Source organism: Cetorhinus maximus, chromosome 1, assembly GCF_964194155.1.
Source record: "Cetorhinus maximus chromosome 1, sCetMax3.hap1.1, whole genome shotgun sequence".
Classification (NCBI taxonomy): domain Eukaryota; kingdom Metazoa; phylum Chordata; class Chondrichthyes; order Lamniformes; family Cetorhinidae; genus Cetorhinus; species Cetorhinus maximus.
The window spans coordinates 229,948,253-229,968,278 of NC_135879.1; the positions used below are offsets into that span (position 1 = coordinate 229,948,253).

General features: G+C 44.6%; 2 long non-coding RNA genes across 3 annotated transcripts in view; both read left to right on the forward strand.

Moving 5' to 3' along the window:
* The first annotated feature begins 4,628 nt into the window (after positions 1-4,628).
* The window catches only part of LOC144687849 (uncharacterized), a 123,080-nt gene continuing 107,682 nt past the window's right edge, over positions 4,629-20,026 (forward strand). Inside the window, exon 1 of the long non-coding RNA XR_013578230.1 lies at positions 4,629-4,671. This is a non-coding gene — a long non-coding RNA (uncharacterized LOC144687849). The remainder of the gene's footprint in view (positions 4,672-20,026) is intronic.
* On the forward strand, positions 4,821-18,601 carry LOC144687842 (uncharacterized). Of its 2 annotated transcripts, XR_013578225.1 has the most exons (4): positions 4,821-4,987; positions 8,412-8,589; positions 14,971-15,069; positions 18,339-18,601. It is a non-coding gene; the product is annotated as an uncharacterized LOC144687842 (long non-coding RNA). The 2 variants fall into 2 exon arrangements; XR_013578227.1 differs by lacking the exon at positions 18,339-18,601 and having other exon boundaries at positions 8,412-8,594; positions 14,971-15,271.

Here is a 20,026-nt window from a genome sequence, read left to right on the forward strand (position 1 = left end):
GCCCACTTTTCCTTAGAGCGGAGTAATGCATCAAACTATTCATTTATAAATTCCATCCATATTTATTGGACTTATACCATAAACTCCTTAGAAAGGCATGGACACCAGAGATAATTTGACATTAAAAATGTATTGAATATATGTGAGACTACATTGGGGATTAAGATCTGCCCTTATAAAAGAGCAAGAAAGAACTTGCATTTATAGCATGCTTTTCACCGACCCAAGACATCCCAAAGCACTTGACAGCCAATTAAGTACTTTTGAAGGGCAATCATTGTTGTAATGTAAGAAGCAGAGCAGCCAATTTGAACAAAGCCAGCTGCCACAAGCAGCAATGTAAGAATGACCAAATAATTTCTTGTGACATTGCTTGTGGGATAAATATTGGCCAGTAACCAGAGTGAACTTGCCTGCTCTTCTTTGACAAAGTGTAATGGATCTTTTATACCCAGCTGAGAAAGCAGATGGGGCCTCTGACAGTGTAGTACTCTCTCCTTACTGTACTGGACCTATCAGCATTGGTTTTGTGTTAAAGTTTCTGACTTGAACCTACAATGTTCTGACTCAAATAAGAATGCTAACCAAGTGATCCACAGCTGACAAGAAACGTAAAGATTTGAGTAATGCACAACTCCATCCCATATTTCTGTCTTTTAATGAAACATTCCTCCCAGGCTATCCATTTCGCTGAACTTGTAAACCTGTAGTGTTCAATTGTTCAATTGATCTGTGTTTGATTATGTTAGTTTGGTGACTGGTCTGTGCTTGATTGGCTAAGCTTAGGTGTTGATTCAGAGCAAAAGTAAACAGAGAAGCTACTTGATGAAGCTGAGCTATAAGCAATGGTGCAGACATGTGATTGTAGAGATGTTTTGAAAGCTCTTGTTAATAAACTTGTTGCACACTTAGAAACTAGAGTCATCTCTGCATTACTCATATATATATATACATATATTATATATGTATACAAATATACAACAAACTGGTGAATACATAACAAAACCATTACTGTCCAGCTCTGCAGTTTTTGATATGACCATTTGTTGCTATGAAAGTTCTAACTGGCTCCTGCTTGTCTAAACTTATCGCACACCTGTTTTAACCCCAACATTGTCAAAGTGCTCTAATCTCAACACCCCCCTCTTCTAGGCAATTTGCCAGCTCTTTGGGACTAACTATCCCATGGTGCTTTTCACCTATGTCAAGCTGTCAACTTATTGGGCAGGATTTTCCCATCGGCGAGCGGGGGGGGGGGGTGGTGGGGCCCGCTCGCCGACACGTAAAATGATGCGCGGTGAGGTCGGGCGGAACTCCCGACGTCACCGCGCCCCATTTAAATTTTCAGGTAAATGGGGACGCAGCAAAATCAGCTGTGCGCCCACCGACCTATCAATGGCCAATTGAGACCATTGACAGAGTCATTGAAGCAATTAATGGACCTGCCCGTCCAACCTTAAAGTTGACGGGCAGGCCAGGAGCCCCGGCGGGCTTCAGAAAAAGCATGAAACCTCATCCACGGGCAGGATGAGGTTTCATGTAGGTTTTAAAAAATTTAATTAAAGTTTTTTAAAAAAGTTATGGACATATCCCAACTCATTGTCACATGAGGGGACATGTCAGGGAATTTTTTTCTCTATTTTTAATGTTTTTGACAGTAGAGGCGATCTCCCTGAGTCAGCACTTAGCTGCGAAAGAGCACACTCTCGATTCCCGCCCCCCCCCCGCCCGCACAGGGAGCTCATAGCGCTTCTAAGCAAATGTCACGCTGAGCCGGCCTTAATTGGTCCGCCCACGTAAAATGGTGGTGCACCGCCAATCGGGGGCGCCGATCGGAAGCACGCCTGTGTGCGCCCGCACTTCAACTTCACCCCCAATGGGGGGAAAGTCCTACCCATTATATTTTATATTTCCTTAGAGTCAAAGCATCATAGAGTCAATATGGAACAGGATCCAAGGCAACTCTCTGTAGCACAATGTAGTCAGTCCCATTCCCCCATTCTGTTCCCATAGGCCTGCAAGTTTATTTCCTGTTCTTTAATTAAGTCGAACCTCTCCAAGTGTTTGTTGATTTTTTTCTAAAACCTTACCCACCACTGATTTTAAACCACTGCCTGTAGTTACTAGGAATGTCTTTGCACCCTTTCTCGCATAAGGATATCACATTTGCCACTCACCAAATCTCTCGCAACTTTCCCGCATCTGGGAAAGTTCGGAATATTATGGCAAACCCTTTCACTATCCCCACCCCCACTTTCTTTAGCAACCTGGGATGCAAGCCTGCCGAACCAGCCTGATTTATCCACTCTAAGCATAGCCAGCCTTTCCAGTATATCCTGCCTATTTTCACCTCATCCATTTTTCTTAACATCTCCACTTCTACCAATATTTTGTCAGCACCCTGTTCCTTAGCAAATACAAATACAAAGTATTCATTAACTATTCTAGACTTGCCCTGTGCCTCTAAACATATATCACCCTCTTTGTCCCTACTAGGAGCCACTCCGACACTTAGTACCCATTTACTGTTTACATACAGGTAGAAGATTTTTGGGTTCCCGTTTATGTTAACTGCCATTCTATTCTCATCTTTATCAGTCTTACTTTCCTCTTCCCCTCTCGCCTTATTGTATTGGGCCTGGTTCTCACTTGAAGAATTCAACTGAGATGCGCACTGTTTCTTTTTACATACAAACAGGCAAATTAGGAGCAGGTGTAGGCCACTCAGCCCCTCGAGCCTGATCCGCTATCAATAAATTCATGGCTGATCTGAATGTAACCTCAACCTCACATTCCTGCCTACCCCCGATAACCTTTGGCCACCTTGTTAATCCAGAGCCTAGCTCTGCCTTAAAAATATTCAGAGACTCTGCTTTCACCTCCTTTTGAGAAGAGAGTTCTAAAGACTCACTACCCTCTGAGAGAAATAATTTCTCCTCATCCCTGTCTTAAATGAGCGACCCCTTATTTTTAAACAGTGACGCTTAGTTCTAGATTCTCCCACAGAAGGAAACATCCTCTCCACATCTGTCAAGACCTCTCAGGATTTTAAAGGTTTTAATTAAGTCGCCTCTTACTCTTTTAAATTCCAGTGGATAAAGCCTAACCTGTCCAACCTTTCCTCATAAGACAACCCGCCCATTCCTGGTATTAGTTTAATAAACCTTCTCCGAACTGCTCCTAATGCATTTACATCTTTCCTTAAATAAGAAGACCAGTACTGTACACAATGCTCCAGGGGCGGAATTTCACTGAAGTGGGGTTTTACGTTCCTGCCGAAGCCAATGGAGTTTAGAATCCCTCTGCGATGGGACCGTAAACTTCTGGCCCAGATGTGGTCTCACCAATGCCCTGTACAACTGAAGCATAACTTCCCTACTTTTGTAATCAGTTCCCCTCACAATAAATGATAACATTCCATGAGCTTTCCTAATTACCTGCTGTACCTGCATGTTAACCTTTTGTGATTCATGCACTAGGACACCCAGATCCCTCTGAATCTCAGGGCCGAATTTTGCCCTTGGCGCGCGGGCTCGGCAGTGGCAGGCGGGGGTGGTCGGGTTGCTGACCACCGCCCGCGGTCGGGCCAGGAAGGCCCTATTAAGGCTCACCCAGCTGGAACCGCGAGCGGCAGCGCTGAGTGCTGCCCGTGCGGGCGGGGGGACGAGGACAAGCCGGGTGAGTATGACCTGCGCGCGTTACATAATCTCCAGAAAGATGAAGATATACGAAAAAAAATATAATTAAAAAAATAAAAATGTAATGAAACATTTCCTCTCATGTGACACATGAGCAGAGACATGTTATTAATGAAAAAATAACGCTTTTATTTGATTTTTATTTGCTTTTGGAAACCTCATCCCGCCCGTGGATGAGGTTTTCAAACTTTTCACCTGCCCGACAACCGTTAGGTTGGACGGGCAGCGAAAATTTTCTTTTCATTGCTTTTTTATTGCCTTAATAGGCCGTTTAATTGTCAGCGGGTGTGCTGCTGTCTCCCGCGTGCACCCACTGACCGAAATATCCATGAGGTTTACGATATTAATTAAATAAAAACGTTTGAGCAGAATTTTTGCAATCTACATGTTTAGGTGGGTGAGTCCGATGTGCGGACATTTTTTTCTGAATTTTAAAATCTTCATTTGATGGTTTGAAATTCTTCAGCTCCCCGAGGCTGCTCTCTGCATTCAGGGAGCTTTCATTGCGCACTCCCCACCGCACCTGCACAGACTTCAGTGCTCGCCCTCCTCCTGCCCCCACCCTGGCAACGCTGAGCTTTTCGGCGCACCTTTCACGCTGGCTGGCCGTTAATTGGTCAGCTAGCGTGAAATCGCGGTTGGGGGGGGGGGCGGGGGGGTGGGGGGGGGGGGTCGATCGCGGGCAGCAGGCCGTTTCTTGGCCGCTCCCGGGCCTGCCCCACGCCCCCGCCTGATGACCTCAAACTTCAGCCCCAAATCAAATTTCTGTTATTGCCACTGATATTCCCACAGGGCTATTTCGTGCTCACCAACCTTATTCCTCCACATGTCAGAAAATATAGGCAAACACGTGGCACGGCAACCCCCTTTTAATGACCGGGACTTGGCTCGGTCCTATCTGGCATTTTACAGACAGCGTATTCCAGATCATAACAGCTGATCCAAACACAGGGGAGACTTTTTCCAGTGATGGGTGGGCTGGGAGGGAGCAGGAGGGGGCAAACGCGGAGCAGATCGCCTCCCCCAATCGGCTGGGTGCCGCCTTTTACACGGGTGGGCCAATTAAGGCCCGCCCAGCATAACGCATGGCCAGTCGCGCTCAACACTACCTGTGTGGGCGGGGGGAGGAGGGAGAGTCGGGGCCTGCCCTGTTTCGCGCATGCGCACGAATGGGTGCAGAAATCTAGATTGAATGGCTGTGAAAAATTTTTAATAAACAAAGTGAAAAGTAATTTAAACATGTCCCAGCTCATGTGACAGTGTCATACGAGCTGGGACATGTTAGTGAAGTAAGTAAAATTTATTTATCTTATTTTATAAAACCTTCAGGGAACCTCATCCCGCCTGTGGATGAGGTTTCCTGAAAAACGCGAAAGCCGCTCGAGCCCTTCGCTTGCCCACCAGCCTTAAGGTTGGATGGGCAGCGTTGTTAACAAGTTAAATACTTTTTTAATGGCCTTAATAGGCCGTTGACAGTTCCGCGGGCACGTAGCCGTCTCCGGCGCACGCCTGCCGATCGCAATATCGAAATGACGTGCGATGATGTCATCAGGCTTCATTTTACACATTGGCATGTTAGGCCCGCCCCCACACGCCGACCGGAAGATTCAGCCCATAATGTTAAAAGTATTCCTCTCATCTTCCCTCTGATCAGTATTCTCTGGTTACTGACCTTACTGCCAATGAAACCGTTTTGTCTTATCAAACCTCAAGTTTAATTAGCTCTATCGAATCTCTCCTTAACTCATTCTGCTTTAAGAACAGTCCTGGCCCCTCCTTTTTCTCCATGTAACTAAAGGCCAGGATTTTTACCTTGATGGGCAGGTGGGCAGCCGAACTCCTCCGCCGAAACAGGGCCCGCCGCCATTTTGAGTGGGCAGGCCAATTAAGGCCTGCCCAGCGGCCTGCCCAACAGGAAGCGCTATGTGATTCCTGTGCGGAGGGTGGACGGATTCCCCATCTGTCAAAGTGCGCTCTTTCACACATGCGCGCGAAAGAGCGTACTGCTCCCTGAGACTAAGTGTTGTCTCAGGGAGATCACAGTATAAAAATCTTTAAAAATAGAAAAATATTAAATTTATTCACATGTCCCCCTCATGTGACAATGTCACACGAGATGGTATATGTTAATAATAAACACATCAAATTTATTGAAGTTTTTAAAAACGGACATGAAACCTCATCCCGCCAGTGGATGAGGTTTCATGTATTATCAGGAGCCCGCTGGGGCTCCTGGCCTGCCCGCCAGCCTTAAGGTTGGACGGGCAGGGCATTTAACAAGCTTAATTATCCTGTCAATGGCCTCAATTGGCCATTGACAGTTCGGCGGGCGGACAGCTGATTTCGCTGTCCGCCCGCCTTCCTCAATATTTAAATGGACTGGGATGACGTCGGGGATTCCTCTCGACATCATTTTCCGGTCGGCGAGCGTGTCCCGCCCCCAAATCGCCAACGGGAAAATTCTGCCCAAAGTCTTTCATCCTTCGCATCATTCACGTAAATCTCTTCCGCACCCTCTCCAAGATGGTGACATCCTTCTTGAAGTATGGTGATCAGAATTGGGCACAATACTCCAGCTGAGTAGAAGTTTATGAAAAAAAAACAAAATTTCCTTGCCTTTTATACTCTATGCCTAAATTTAAAAAGCCAAGGATCGCGTCTTTTTTCTTTAAGCTGTCGTACTGACTTGAAGAGGTGGTGAGAATCTGTTTATTAACTTTTCTATTGCCAGCAGGCCCAGCTAAATTCAGTCTCCAGGGATAATCCGACCAATCGATGAGAGATGAAGATTTAGCAGTTGTTCAGACCCACTCAAACGCTGATCTGTGGAAAGTTGGGTATTTGAATTTTGTTTGATAATGCTCTTGTGAGCCTTGGGATGTTTCACTATGTTCCTGGTGCTATTGGAGTACGCAGTGTTGTTGTATTCAACACACAAAAAAAAAATTTCAAAGATGCGAGCTTCCTTATAGCTTGATTGGTAATTAGGTCTCCAGTGTGCCTGGTAGGAGTATTCAGGAATTAAATCAGATATAATAGCAGTTGTGCATACGTCTCTGCCTTTTTGCAGTAACATTTGCAAGCACAGTACCATGGAGACTTGCAGCCCAGTAAGAAGCATTTTTGCTATTGTAGCTGTGCCAACGTCTCGCAGAAGCAATCGAAAGCTAATCCCACTGCCTTGCACTCTCCCATAGCCCTGCGTCTTCCTCTGCTTTCAATAATTCTTCTAATTTCCCCTTGAAAGATGCACCGGTCTCTGTATCAGCCATCTCCTGTGACAACGGATTACCACAGGAGATCAGCGAGGGTTAACGCGAATGGCTTCCTCCCACCCCAACCCCACAAGGGCAGTAACTGCAACTGAATGTTGAATTTTTCAGTAACTGTAAGTGGGAGTATCCAACCTAATTTACTTCCCTTAAAAGCTGTTCTGTAAATTGGCTCCTTGTCTTTCACCTATGAAGAGCTGAAACTTTCTTACTTTGTCATTGACAAATAAGAGCTCACTCATGGTGATCTAATTACTACAAAATATTACTTTTTGCACCAGCTGTTCGACCAGATGTTGTCCCAGCGATTAGCCGTGTTTGCTTTATATTGCGTTTACAAACCTTTAATCTTTGATATCCCATAGTATTAGGAAAATCTCAGATTCACAACAGATTGCCAAACATATGCAGTCTCTTAAGCTATTTGCTGATGTATTATGTGTCAGTCTGTTATAATGCTTTCTCCCTATCTGCAGTAAAACAGTGGTATCTTCTTTCTAAATTTTATGGATCTCCCATTCTCGTCCTGCGCTCCCTAGACGCAACTGTTGACTATCAGTTGTTGACTTTGCCATCATTTATAAATGTTTGCAGACTGATCCCATGCTGTAAGTTGCTACAGTGCAATAAATATACTAAAACCTCTCTGCCTGTTTCAAGGGGTTTGCGCACAGCAAACAAAGCCTCATGTTAAAAGATAAACAGCCTGTTTTAGAAAGATTAGATTCAGCTGACAACCAGCGTGAAATAAAGTGTCAGAGTGGACTATTACTGGGAATAAAAATGGTTTTCACGCTTTTGTTTTCCATTTTCTTTCTCCCTCCCCTCCAGTTTTCTCCCATTCTTCCATGAAGTTGTTTGACTCCTTGCTGAGGTATGTCTTCAATTGGGCAGTGGCAGCCCTTTGGTACCAGTCCAACTGGCCATTCTGCACTCGTGAGCCCTGGCACTGGGCACTGCCAAGCTTTTTGACTGTGAAAGGAGCGGGGGGATGGTCCTGCCACAGCTGAGCCTGATTCTGCTTTGGAGCAAGCAGGAGTTTTTGCTTTGGCTGAAGAGTCATATTGGACTCAAAACATTTTCTGTGTTTCCCTCTCCACAGTTGCTGCCAGACCTGCTGAGTTTTCCCAGCACTTTCTGTTTTTTTATTTCAGATCACCAGAGTACTTTGCTTTTCTTATGTTATTTTTTTTATCCGATTTGGGCATGTTTGCCATTGTGCAATCTCCATGCTCATTCTGAGATGCTTCCACCCCTTCCCTTCAAGGTTAATAGGTTCCTCAGAGCGTTTGCAACTGGGATTATTTTTGTCCCTCTGACTGGCAAACCCATATTTGTGGAGCTTTAGTGTTACACCCTGTAGTCATTGAAGTGTTGCAGATAATTGTTTTTCAAGGTTCTCTCAAATGGTCTGCAGTCACTTTCCACTTTGTTCCTATAGCCTTAGAGATAGCGATGAGATTTCTCACAGCATCCATCATCTTCCTACTTGCGTCTAATTCCTTTGTGCTCTGATCGGTGCGTACGAGGTATAAGCAACAGATTTGACAGCTGGAAGGACTGCAGCATCTAACATGGCCATTGACGTGACAACTTGCAATGTGAACCCTTCTGTCAAGGTACTGTAAGATTGGTCCCGGAGATATTGTGATCAGTTGCTTTGTCCTTTTTTTAAAAATCAAAGTTGGCGTCTAATTTACAGAACAGAAGATCACCCGTGACCAGTCCCTCTTGTGCTCATGGTGCCTTAAACTTACGTTTGCGAGGGCAACATCTCACCCCACCTCACACCCACCCCCCCCAACCATCCCCAACTCCCTCACACCCCCCACCCCCACCACCAGACCCCCCCACCCCCCCACCCCTGCCCCCTGCCCCCCGTCCCTCCCCCCACTGGTAGTGACATTGGAGACAGCCTGCTGACTCTGCTGTCCCGTTGGCCTTGATGGCTTTGGTGGTCATCCACTGGCCAGTGGAGCCAGTGCTGGCCCCGCCTGGGAGTGCGCAGCCAGTGCCATGGCTGGCACCTCCCCAGTCATCGTGGCCTCATTGGCCATTAATTGACCACTTAAGGACCTCAGGTGGTGGCGAGGTAGGAAGGGTCGACCGTGGCCGTTCCCACCCGGAACTTAATTCTGGCAGAGGCCGGAAGGCGGCAGGATTCCAATATGCCATCGGCCCGCTCAATTTCAAAACCTTCCCACCTCCAAGCTCGCCACCAGCGAGTGCAGAAGATTCTGCCCTCTAATTCCTTCAAATCTGTTACAACTTCAGCACCCACCATTGAAGAAAGCAGCTTTCGAACTTATTCTTATTCCTTGATATACTTGGCATGGAATTCAGGTTTCATAGCAACATTACAACTGCTCATTCCTTGAGTCTAAATTTACAAGGTGCCATGCCCATTGGAGTTAGACTGCGTAGAAACTCTAGATGGTGTGAACTGTTACCACCTTCCTCATCTATATGCTCATTGCAGACATATTCTTTTAATTCATCAGAAACTTTCATTTAAATCTAGCATTATAATGAATAGCTTTTGAATAATAAGTTGTATCAAATAATTGTTCCTTGCCAATTCACCACACTTAAGTAATGACATCATTTCTAATTATTAACTTAATTAATTACAGTTCTGGTCATCATATTACAGGAAGGACATAAGGAGAGAATATGGAGAGAGTACAGAGGAGATTTACAAGAATGTTGCCAGGGCTTGAAAATTGCAGCTATGAGGAAAGATCGGATAGGCTGGGGCTGTTTTCCTTAAAAACAGAGGAGGCTGATAGGTGACTTAGTTTAGTACAAGATTATGAGGAGCCTCGATAGAGTGGACAGTGATGTCCTCTTTCACCTAGCTGAGATGTCAATTAATGGGGGCACAGATTTAAGGTGTTTGGTAGAAGGATTAGAAGGGACACGAGGAAAAACTTCTTAACCAGAGAGCGGTGGGTGTTTGGAATTCACTGCCTGGTTTGGTGGTGGAGGCAGAAACCCTCAACTCACTTAAAAGGTACCTGGACCTGCACCTGAGGTGCTGTAACCTGCAAGGCTATGGGACAAGGTGCTGGAAGGTGGGATTAGAAATGGGCAGCTATTTTTTTCCTTTTTTTCTTTTTTGACCAGTACAGACATGATGGGCTGAATGGCCTCTTTCTATGCCGTAACTTTTCTATGCTTCTATGGTTCTATTTCATCCAACCCTCCAATAGCTCCCTTCCCATGCCATCCCCTCCCTTCCCATACCATCCCCTCCCTTCCCGTGCCATCCCCTCCCTCCTATCTCATCTCTATCCCATTCCTTACATCCTGGTCTTGCCATCTGCATCCGTCCCATCAATCTCATCCCATTCAGCACAGAAACAATCTCTCCAGCCAGGGTAGCTTTATTGTTGGGCTCCCCTAACTTGTCTTTGTTCTCCATCAATGCCTCGCACCCCCCCAACCCCCTGTCACCACTGCTGCCACCAAGTGTTGGTAGCTGCACATGTGTCTTGCACTCGAGGCCTCCACACCCTCTATATTCCTCCGCATGTACCGCCAAATACCACCCACCAAATAAACCCACCAACAGATGCACCCTTTAAACCGGCCAACCAAAACAGTCCAGGCAAACAAAAACAAGTATATTATCAATTATAATAAATCGATTCAGTGAGAAGACTCAGCTGTATATTATGGTTTCTGACACCATGTATAACCCATGTCTCTGGGCTAAGTCGACATGCAATCTGGTAATGGCATTCAAATGCAGTCAGAACGTGGCAGCCAAAAGAAATTGGTTTATTAAACAATCTGGCAACACTTAGGCAGCTTGGCAGTAATTAAGCAGATCTAGCGAATCAAGTAGTTGCAGCTTTATCAGTCATGAAAACCTGTACATTAAGCCAAATCAATGCTGAATCATTAGAGAGTTGGCAAGGGGACCCAACTCCAAAAATAGCCAGTGTTTCATATGTTATCATATGAAATATGTGCTGTTATATTCTGCTGGGAGGACACTGTGCGTGGATTAAGTCACCAAGACAAACATGCCAGAATTCCACAGCAGCCCCAGATTGCAATGGTGCCAGGCAATCACCTGTACATATATGCCTGAACACAGCAAGCAAGAAATTAGGCTCATTAAAGCTTGATTTTGGATGTTGCAAGTGCCCTTAGCGCTCAAAAATGGTGTCTGCAGTTGGTGCAAACACTTGTGGAGCAAATTGTGCCTGACCTCATATTGGTGTGATGTTAGTGCCCGCACACTGAACAGGAAGATCATGACATCAGTCAGTATCCTTACTGATTTGATGCTCATCCTCCAAGCAAAGGCTTCTCTTAAACTTGCACAGCTGAACATGCAGTAGGAAGATGTCAGCACTGGCCATGTATAAATGGATCATCAACTACTTACAGGACAATTACTGCTGTTAAGGTAGGAGAATGGTTCCCTGAACATTTTGGATGGATATGGTCTCATGCTGAGAGCCCTGTTCCTCCACCCCCTCTTCCCTCTTCCAGTAGCTTGTCCTGCTTTGCATGGTCTCATTTCACTCTGCCAGTCTTCCTGTATTCCAAGGGGGATGTCTACTAGTACACCCATGTCTGAAAGCAGCTGCTTGGTGCAGAAACCCTTGAAGTCAGAGCCAAGTGCTTCAGCATCTGCCGCACCACTCCTCGTAGACTTTTGCAACTCAAAACGATTATAGAAAGCACCAGTTGCTGGTGGAATCATAGTAACATCAAGAAGCAATCAGCCACCAAAGAGACTATCCCTTTTAAAAGCAGAGACTTTGGAGGCAGGTGTAGAAGAGCGTCCAATATGATAATATGGGGATAAAGTCTCAGGGAGAGACGTAAAGGGTTAACTCTAATGATAGCTACAGAACATGTACATAAGGAGCTATGTCACAGTGATTTCACTCACTGAGAGAAGATGAGTGAGAAGTGCCTTAGAGAGTAGCTCAAGATATGCCTTAATATTCTGTAACCTTGGAAACAGTTAGTGATGTAAATAAAGGTCTTTGAATGAAAGACCATTGCCTCCAGCAAGATCTCTTCTAGAGTAAGAAACCAATGAATCCCAAGACAAGCCCACAATAACAGATGGTGGCAGCAGTGACTACGCCCACAGGGAAACAGTAAAAACTGGCTGGAAAAGCTTCAAGAGAAACCCAGCAACTAGGCAGAGCAGCGGGTGAAGGACTTTGACACCAAACCAGCAGCCACACCGGAGACGACAAAATAACAAGGGCAGCCCAGCAACTGGCGAGACAAGCAGTGCGGGAAAAGACAACCTCGAACCAGGGTGAGAAATGATTACTACTTTATCCTGACCAGAATCATACAAAATATAGGTGGCCCCAGGCAGGCTGAGTAATGGACAAATTGGCAAAGACACTTTACCTGGTAATGCAACGCTTCAGGCCTTGCGAGTAAAGAGAACAAAGATCAAATTAGCACTTTGTTATACACCGTCAGGAGCACCGTGGACAAAGCGCTGGCCAGGCAGAGGGTGAACGAAGAGACAGCCTCCTATGTAGATGTCATAAGAGCCTTTGACTCATATTTCAGTCCTATTGAAATACTAAATGGAGAAGCTACAGCAACTGAACTCATATCTGATCAAGACTCAGCCAGGTGCCATTCAAAGGAACAGAGCCACGATTTTAATGGACAGAAAACCATTAGCAGTATGGGCTGAATACCCTGAACCTCAGGAGAACATCACGCCTAGAGAACCACAAATGAGAGAAACCAGGAATGACAACCCCCAGGGACAGACTTCGGAGCAAACGGAGTCCCATCTGCCTCCGGAGGAGCTCCGCACTCGTTCAAGAAGACTGGTGAAAGCGCTAAAGAGACTTTCCCTTTTAAAAGCACAGACTTTTGAGGGAGGTGTAGAAGGATTCCCGCACAATAAGATGGGGATACAGTCTCGGGAGAAGGTGTAGAGTAAAGGGTTAACTCAAATAATAGTTACAGAGTGCGTGCGTAAGGAGCTATGTCGCAGTAATGTCACTCACTGAGAGAAGATGAGTGAGAAGCCCTAGAGAGTAGCCCGAATATTCTATAACCTTGGAAGTAGTTAGTGATGTATAAAAGGTATTTTGAATGAAAGACCATTGCCCCCATCTAGATCTCTTATAGAATAAGAAGCCAATGGATCCCAAGACAAGCCCACAATGACAGAAACTTCAACAAGGTGCAATGTATCAGAAATCCTCACTTCATTCAGGACCCCCCTCACTGAAATATGCCACTTGCTGCAGCTACAACTACAACCTCAGGATAGGCAAGGACCCTACTGCCAGTGACTATAAAGGTTATTGTGCCAATGAACTTTTATATGTCTGGTTCCTTCCAGGCTGGAGCTATTCACAACATCGCACAGTTTGTCATCCACTGTTGTCGGTTGGTAGCACTCTTACCTCTGAGTCAGAAGGTTCTGAGTTAAAGTTCCGCCTCAGTGCTTCAGCACAAAAATCAAGGACAACGTCCAGTGCAGTATTGAGGGGGAGGGTGGAGACGCTCTGAAGAAGGGTCATACAGACTCAAAACGTTTAACTCTGTTTCTCTCTCCACGGATGCTGTCAGACCTGCTGGGTTTTTCCAGCATTTTCTGTTTTTATTTCAGCACTGAGGGGGTGCTGCATTGTTGGAGCTGCTGTCTTTTGGATGAGATGTTAAACTGAGGCCCCATCTGTCTCCTCAGGTGGATATAAAAGGTTCCATGGCACTACTTTGAAGAAGAACAGGGGAGTTTATTTATAAATCAAACATTGCCGCATTGTGCAGCTGGCATAGTGCCCTCTGTGCAGTGCTGCCCTAACGGCTGCAGCACGGCTGGTGAAAGGCTCTGATTTTCAGGGGAGGAGACTGTAGGTGGGCCTTGGAGGGTGAATTTGCACATCATTTGCCGACTCTTGCCCCTTTTCACCAGCTTTGCACTTCACCTCTACTCTATGTCGTGCCTGCTGACTTGTGTGATAATTCATCACGCTGCCATCTGGAGGGAGCAAAGAGTGTAAATGTCAGCCAAACATGGGCTTTGAACCTGGGTGTCAGAGACTGTGCACTGAGCCATTCAAAAGGAGCTGCTCAGAGGCTTTGCTGATATTTAGGGAAAGCAAGTTGTTGCAGTGAGTGCACTGCTATTGCTCAGATCCATTTAGAGAGTGGCATTTCCGCTGCCTTTGATGTAATGTTGTGATGTTTTGGCAGCAAATTGCAATCCCCATGTCAAATGTGGAACTACACAGGGTTTGAGGCACAATTTTGATTCATGTCCAATCACTGGCCCTACATTTCTTTTGATGAAGAGCAGGAGAGTGTCCTGGCCAATATTTATCCCTCGATAAACGCCTAGAAAAAGATTATCTGGTCATTATCACATTGCTGTATGTGAGGTTTTTGCTGAGCTCAAATTGGCTGTCGCGTTTCCTTGCATCACAACAGTAGCTTCACTGGTGTAAAGTGCCACGGGATGCCCTGAGGTCATGAAGGGTGCTGTAGAAATACAAGTCTTCTTTTCTGCAGATCGGTCACCACTGCTACCATTCTAGTACGGAGATCGTGGAAAGTAGTCAGGAGAAATGAATGTGAGCACTTGACTGGAAAATTCCTCTGTTATGATCCCTGGCCAGACCCTAGATGTGGGGGGAGATCTGGTTAGGGATCAATAATATTTATTGTAAAGTAAATAAAGTTTGAGATTCAAGATGCTTGCTAACTCAATGAAGGCACAAGATTCCATGTGTTTTGAACAAAAATAAACTTTGCTATACAAGTTCAGAAAGATAAAGCAATTTACAATATCTACCTTATACCCTAACATTCAGGGTAAGTATGAGGTATACATGAATTAACAGGTGAACTGTGGTCGGACACACCACAATACGCAATAGATGATAGATGCGACCAAACCCAATTCCATGGATTTCTCAGCAACCCACCCAGACGTTTGTCACATTGTGAGCCAACCAATCTCACTGAAATTTTTTCTTTCTCACGAGGTTTTCCAATCTCCACATTTGAAGATCTCGCCTTTGCGCATGAGCAGGAGGCCCAAGGTTCATCAGGAACTGGAGTTCCCAACCTACAAACTAACGAAGGTAAATATTTGAGTTTCTTAATGCCTCCTAACAGTGAGTTGATAGGTACAGCGCGGTATGAATGAGCCTCGCATCCATGATAAACTCGGTACTTGCAGAGGGCTTGTATTTGTGAGATATCCCTTTTAACCCAATATGAAACTGAAGAACATTCTGAAAAAAAGGGGAATAATTGGATTTCTTGGGTATCATCGTACCTCTGAGAAGTTAAACTGGTTGAGATTGGAATGAAAGCTAGAAACAATGGGCTAATTAAAGCTGATTGGGGTAGTGTGTTTCAGTCTGTACTGCTGCAGCAGAAGTCATCAAAGCACAGAATTCATATGAGGAGAAGCAAGCAACGCTCTCTGCAAAATGGCCAGTTTTCTATTTGACAGTAGGAAGGAAAATTGAACTCCAGCAGCTCTTGAGGAAGTGATGTATGAGTGAGCTGAAAGGAACTGAATGCTGAAAAACTGATGGGCATACCTCAGGCATGCATAAGAGCTAAGAGTTTGTAACAGAGGAAGAGACCGTAACACTGGGTGTTGCTGGTTGGGTGGTTGAAGAGGAACTCTGGAAAGCTATGCCATCAGGACTGATGTGACCAGGGTGAGAGAGGATTCGTAGACATGCATCTTGTTAGAGTTAACCATATCTGGGGATCTCAGATAAAATACAGCTGCTGGTGAAAGCAACTTGAAGGTCGAATCGATTGAGTGGGGAAAGTGAGTGATCCTATGTACCGGAGACCAAGTTAGGGAGCTTTGAAACTGCATGTGATGCCACCTGTGTGGGGAGTGTTGCGAGTGCTTGTAGTTTTTTAAGATGTACCTTTGTTGTATCGACTATTTAAAGTGAAATTCATTTAATTGATTTTATAGTTAAAAAATATCATAGTTAATGCCTGCATTATTTTACGCGGAGTTTTGGTTTTACTGTTACAGTGCAAGTTTTAACAAGTGAAATCTTGTCCATCGATTCCTTTCCTCAGGGGATTCATTTCTTTTCAGGTATTGGTCTCCACGGGGATCGTAACACCTCCAAGGTCTGACTAGTCCCAGATCATTTTGATCTCCATCTCACCCTGTCCTGGCAGTGCATAAGCTTGACATGAAACCAAATCTATTCGATTCCCAGCTGGCTAGGGGTTAAATTATTGAGTAGCTGAGGTCACTTAGTACATTACAGTTGGACCCTTTAAAAAAAAAATCCCTTCAATTACATGCAGTTGGAATTCAGCACAATAAATAATGTAACATTTTAAATCATTAACTTGGATTATCTAAATTAACCTGTGTTAACCTTTCAAGCAATGAGAGGCATTATCAATTTGCAAGACAATAACACCGTGTTCTCCAAAAGCACAGGAGAAATTTTCTTTCACTGTGAATCATTACAAGGTGATTGCCTGCTCACAGGCAATTTAGGAACATTGAAACAGGAGGAGGCTATTTAGCCCCTTGAGCCTGTTCCACCATTCAATTGTATCATTGCTGATCTGTACTTCAGCTCTATTTACCCACCTAACAAGAATCTATTGATTTTAACAATAATCTATTAGATAGGTCAGAGTCCAGGGTTTATGTTGTTTGGGTAAATTCTTGTTAGGTGAAATTCCCCTCATAGACTAAAAAAAAATTAAGGGAACACATCTCACTAATTAAGGAACCTCTGACGAAAGCTGCAATTTCCTGTGACTTCATAATGGTCCATCAATAAAAGGTCTGGCGTATTTCTATGTTTTTATCCTGGAAAGTGTTTTAAGCACTTTGGCCAGGTCCTGTTTTTTTTCAATTCTTACACAACCCGTACTGAATCACTAGGAACTCTTCATTTTACAGCGCAGCCTGTTTGTACGGCTGCCTCACCCCTAGTTGCCACAGGCTTCGCAATGACATAAGTTTGTTGAAATGTAATAAAGATAGACTTGCATTTATATAGTGCCTTTCATGGCCGCAGGACATCCCAAAGCCCGCTACAGCCAATGAAGTACTTCTGAAACGTTGTCACCGATTATAATGTTGGAAAACCCGGCAGCCAGTTTGTGCACAGCAAGCCCCCACAAACAGCAATGCAATAATGGCCAGACAGTCCGTTATTGTGATGTTGATTGAAGGATGAATATTGGCGTGGCTATGAGCAGGGACTCCCCTGCTCCTCAATGAAAGAGTGCAGCAGTGCCTTTGACTTCCACCTGAAAGGACAGAGGGGTCCTCGGTTTAACATTTCTGCTGAAAGACGTTACCATAAAATAAGTATAGCAGAAAGGGACAGCTCAGTCACACTGCACAGATTGTGACTCTCAAGTCTAAATTCTGTATGCGGATGACATTCTGGCTCCTTCCAGGATGGCAGCTTGACAAATACTTAAAGACGAGTCAGCAGGTCTGCTATAGGTTTAATATGGCTGTGAATCTCTTACGCTGAAGGAGTGTTAACTTAAATTGAGCCGGGGTATTGAAGATGGCTATAAGAAACTTGAAGCATACCTGAAATATGGTGCTCTGTTGATGCGGAAGGCAAACCTGGGGCAAGCCTTATTTAAAAGTCAGTATATTTGAAGCCTTTTTTCTAAATATCTGTCAGAATCTATTACCTGCTCTACTATCAGCCAAGCCACAGGAGACCCAGAAGGTGGTTTCAAAATATTGGAAAATACACCAAAGTAGAGGCAATCCATCACTGATAATTGGTTAAATTGTTTTCAGTCTGCCAGCAATAAACATTTACTAAATGGGTTAAAACAACACCAGAAAATGCAGCAATACTTAATCGCAGCACTGACAAAATGTGCCTAACCAACTGAGTCCAGTTCTCCAAGTGCTATTAATAAAGAAGTAAAATTACTAACAGTCTGAAAATTGCCTACATAATTTTGTTTTACATTAAATATAACTCATCTGTAGTTTGAGTTTATTTTAAAACAAATTCAAAGGCCCTGCTTAAGGACGTACTCAATTATTTATGGGGATCAGGGGACATCACAGTCATAATTAACTTGAGGGCTCAGGAACACAGTATACGATAAATCAGGATTAAACTCTTCATGGCTTTGTACAAGTCATCTTATCAAAGCGTAACTTGGCATAAGGTAAGAGGCCTCCAATAGTGCTTGCCTGTCTGATATTTTGTAGCATAGCCTGTGCTGGTGTTTGTTCAATAATGATCCGGTGACACACCACAGGATGTTTTACTATTAAGGGTTCTACATAACTGCACTTTTTTTTGCTGCTGTGATGAAGTACCTATTATTAATCTATTCATTTCTGGCACTCTATTGGCTACAGGTTCCTAGCCAATCAAGATCTGCTCATGTGAATTCGACATGCAAAATAGATGGTGAGATACCTGAAGCAAGGAAAAACCTGGAGAAGTAATTGGTTTGCTCTTTCAAAGAGCCAACACAAGCACAATGGGCCAAATGGTCCCCTACTTTTTTTATTTATTCAAGGGATGTGGGCTTCGCTGGTTGGGCCAGCATTTATTGCTAGTCCTAGTTGCCGTTGAGAAGGTGTTATTATTCTGTATGCTACAATGTATTAAAATGTTCAAAAATTAGGTTAAAGACATCAAGAGCTGTTATAATTGATTTAAGGAAAAAGTTATGATTGAACTAAAAAGAAGACAATGGCCCATAACTTCTGATCTCCGGAGGGTGGTACCTGGGAAGTACCCCAGAGGATGCAGTGGGGGAACCCCCTCCACCCCACTGGAAGTTTCCATGCAAGCACTGCATGGGAATTGCTGGAAGTTCAACCTTCCGATGGGCAATTATTCTGCATTGGGAGCCATCCCAAACTCTGAATTAAATCGGAGAATTTGGATGGTTCTGACTGTCTTACTAGAATAGTCACCCAGGAACTATTCTTTTCTTAATTCATGGATGTGAGTGTCCTTGGAAAAGTCAATGTCTACTGGGCATCCCAAATGCCCTTGAGAAGATGGTGGTGAGCTGCCTTCTTGAACCGCTGCAGTCCATGTGGTGTAGGTACATCCACAGTGCTGGTAGGGAGGGAGTTCCAGGATTTTGACCCAGCGACAGTGAAGGGATGTCGATTTATTTCCACGTCAGGTGTATGACTTGGAAGGTGTTGTCAAATGTCTTGGCGAGTTGCTGCAGTGCATCTTGTAGATGGTACAGACTGCTGCTACTTTGCGCCAATGGTGGAGGGAATTAATGTTTACGGTGTTGGGGTGTCAATCAAGTGGGCTGTTCTGTCCTGGATGGTGTTGAACTTGAGTGTTTGAGCTGCGCTCATTCAGGCAAGTGGAGAGCCTTTCATTTGACCCCTTTCTTGTGCCTTGTGGATGGTGGACAGTCTTTGGGGAGTCAAGAGGTGAGTCACTTGCTGCAGAATTCTCAGCCTCTGACCTATACTTGTAACCACTGCACTTATGTGGCTGATCCTTTTAAGTTTCTGGTGAATAGTAATATCTAAGATGTTGATGATGGGTGGACCAGTGATGGGAATGCCATTGAATGTCAAGGGAGATGGTTAGATTCTACCTTGCTTGTGATTGTCATTGCCTGACACATGTATGGCACAAGTGTTACTTATGGTTCTGGCGGAACCCAAACTGAGTATTGGTGAGCAGGTTATTACTGAGTAAGTTGCTGCTTGATAACACTGTTGACAACACCTTCTATCGCTTTGTTGATGATTGAGAGTAGAGCGATGAGGCAGTTATTGGTCACATTGGATTTGTCCTGCTTTTTATGGACAGGACATAGCTGGGTTATTTTTCACTTTGTTGATTTGATGCCAGAGTTATAGATTGGCCAGGAGCACATCTACTCCTGGAGCATAAGTCCTCAGCACTACAGCCACGATGTTGCCGGGACCTATAGAGTTTGCTGTATCCAAAGCACTCAGCGATTTCTTGATATCATGTGGAGTGAATTGAACTGGTGAAGACTGGCATCTGTGATGCTGGGGATCTCAGGAGAAGGTCAAGTTAGATCATCCATTCTGCA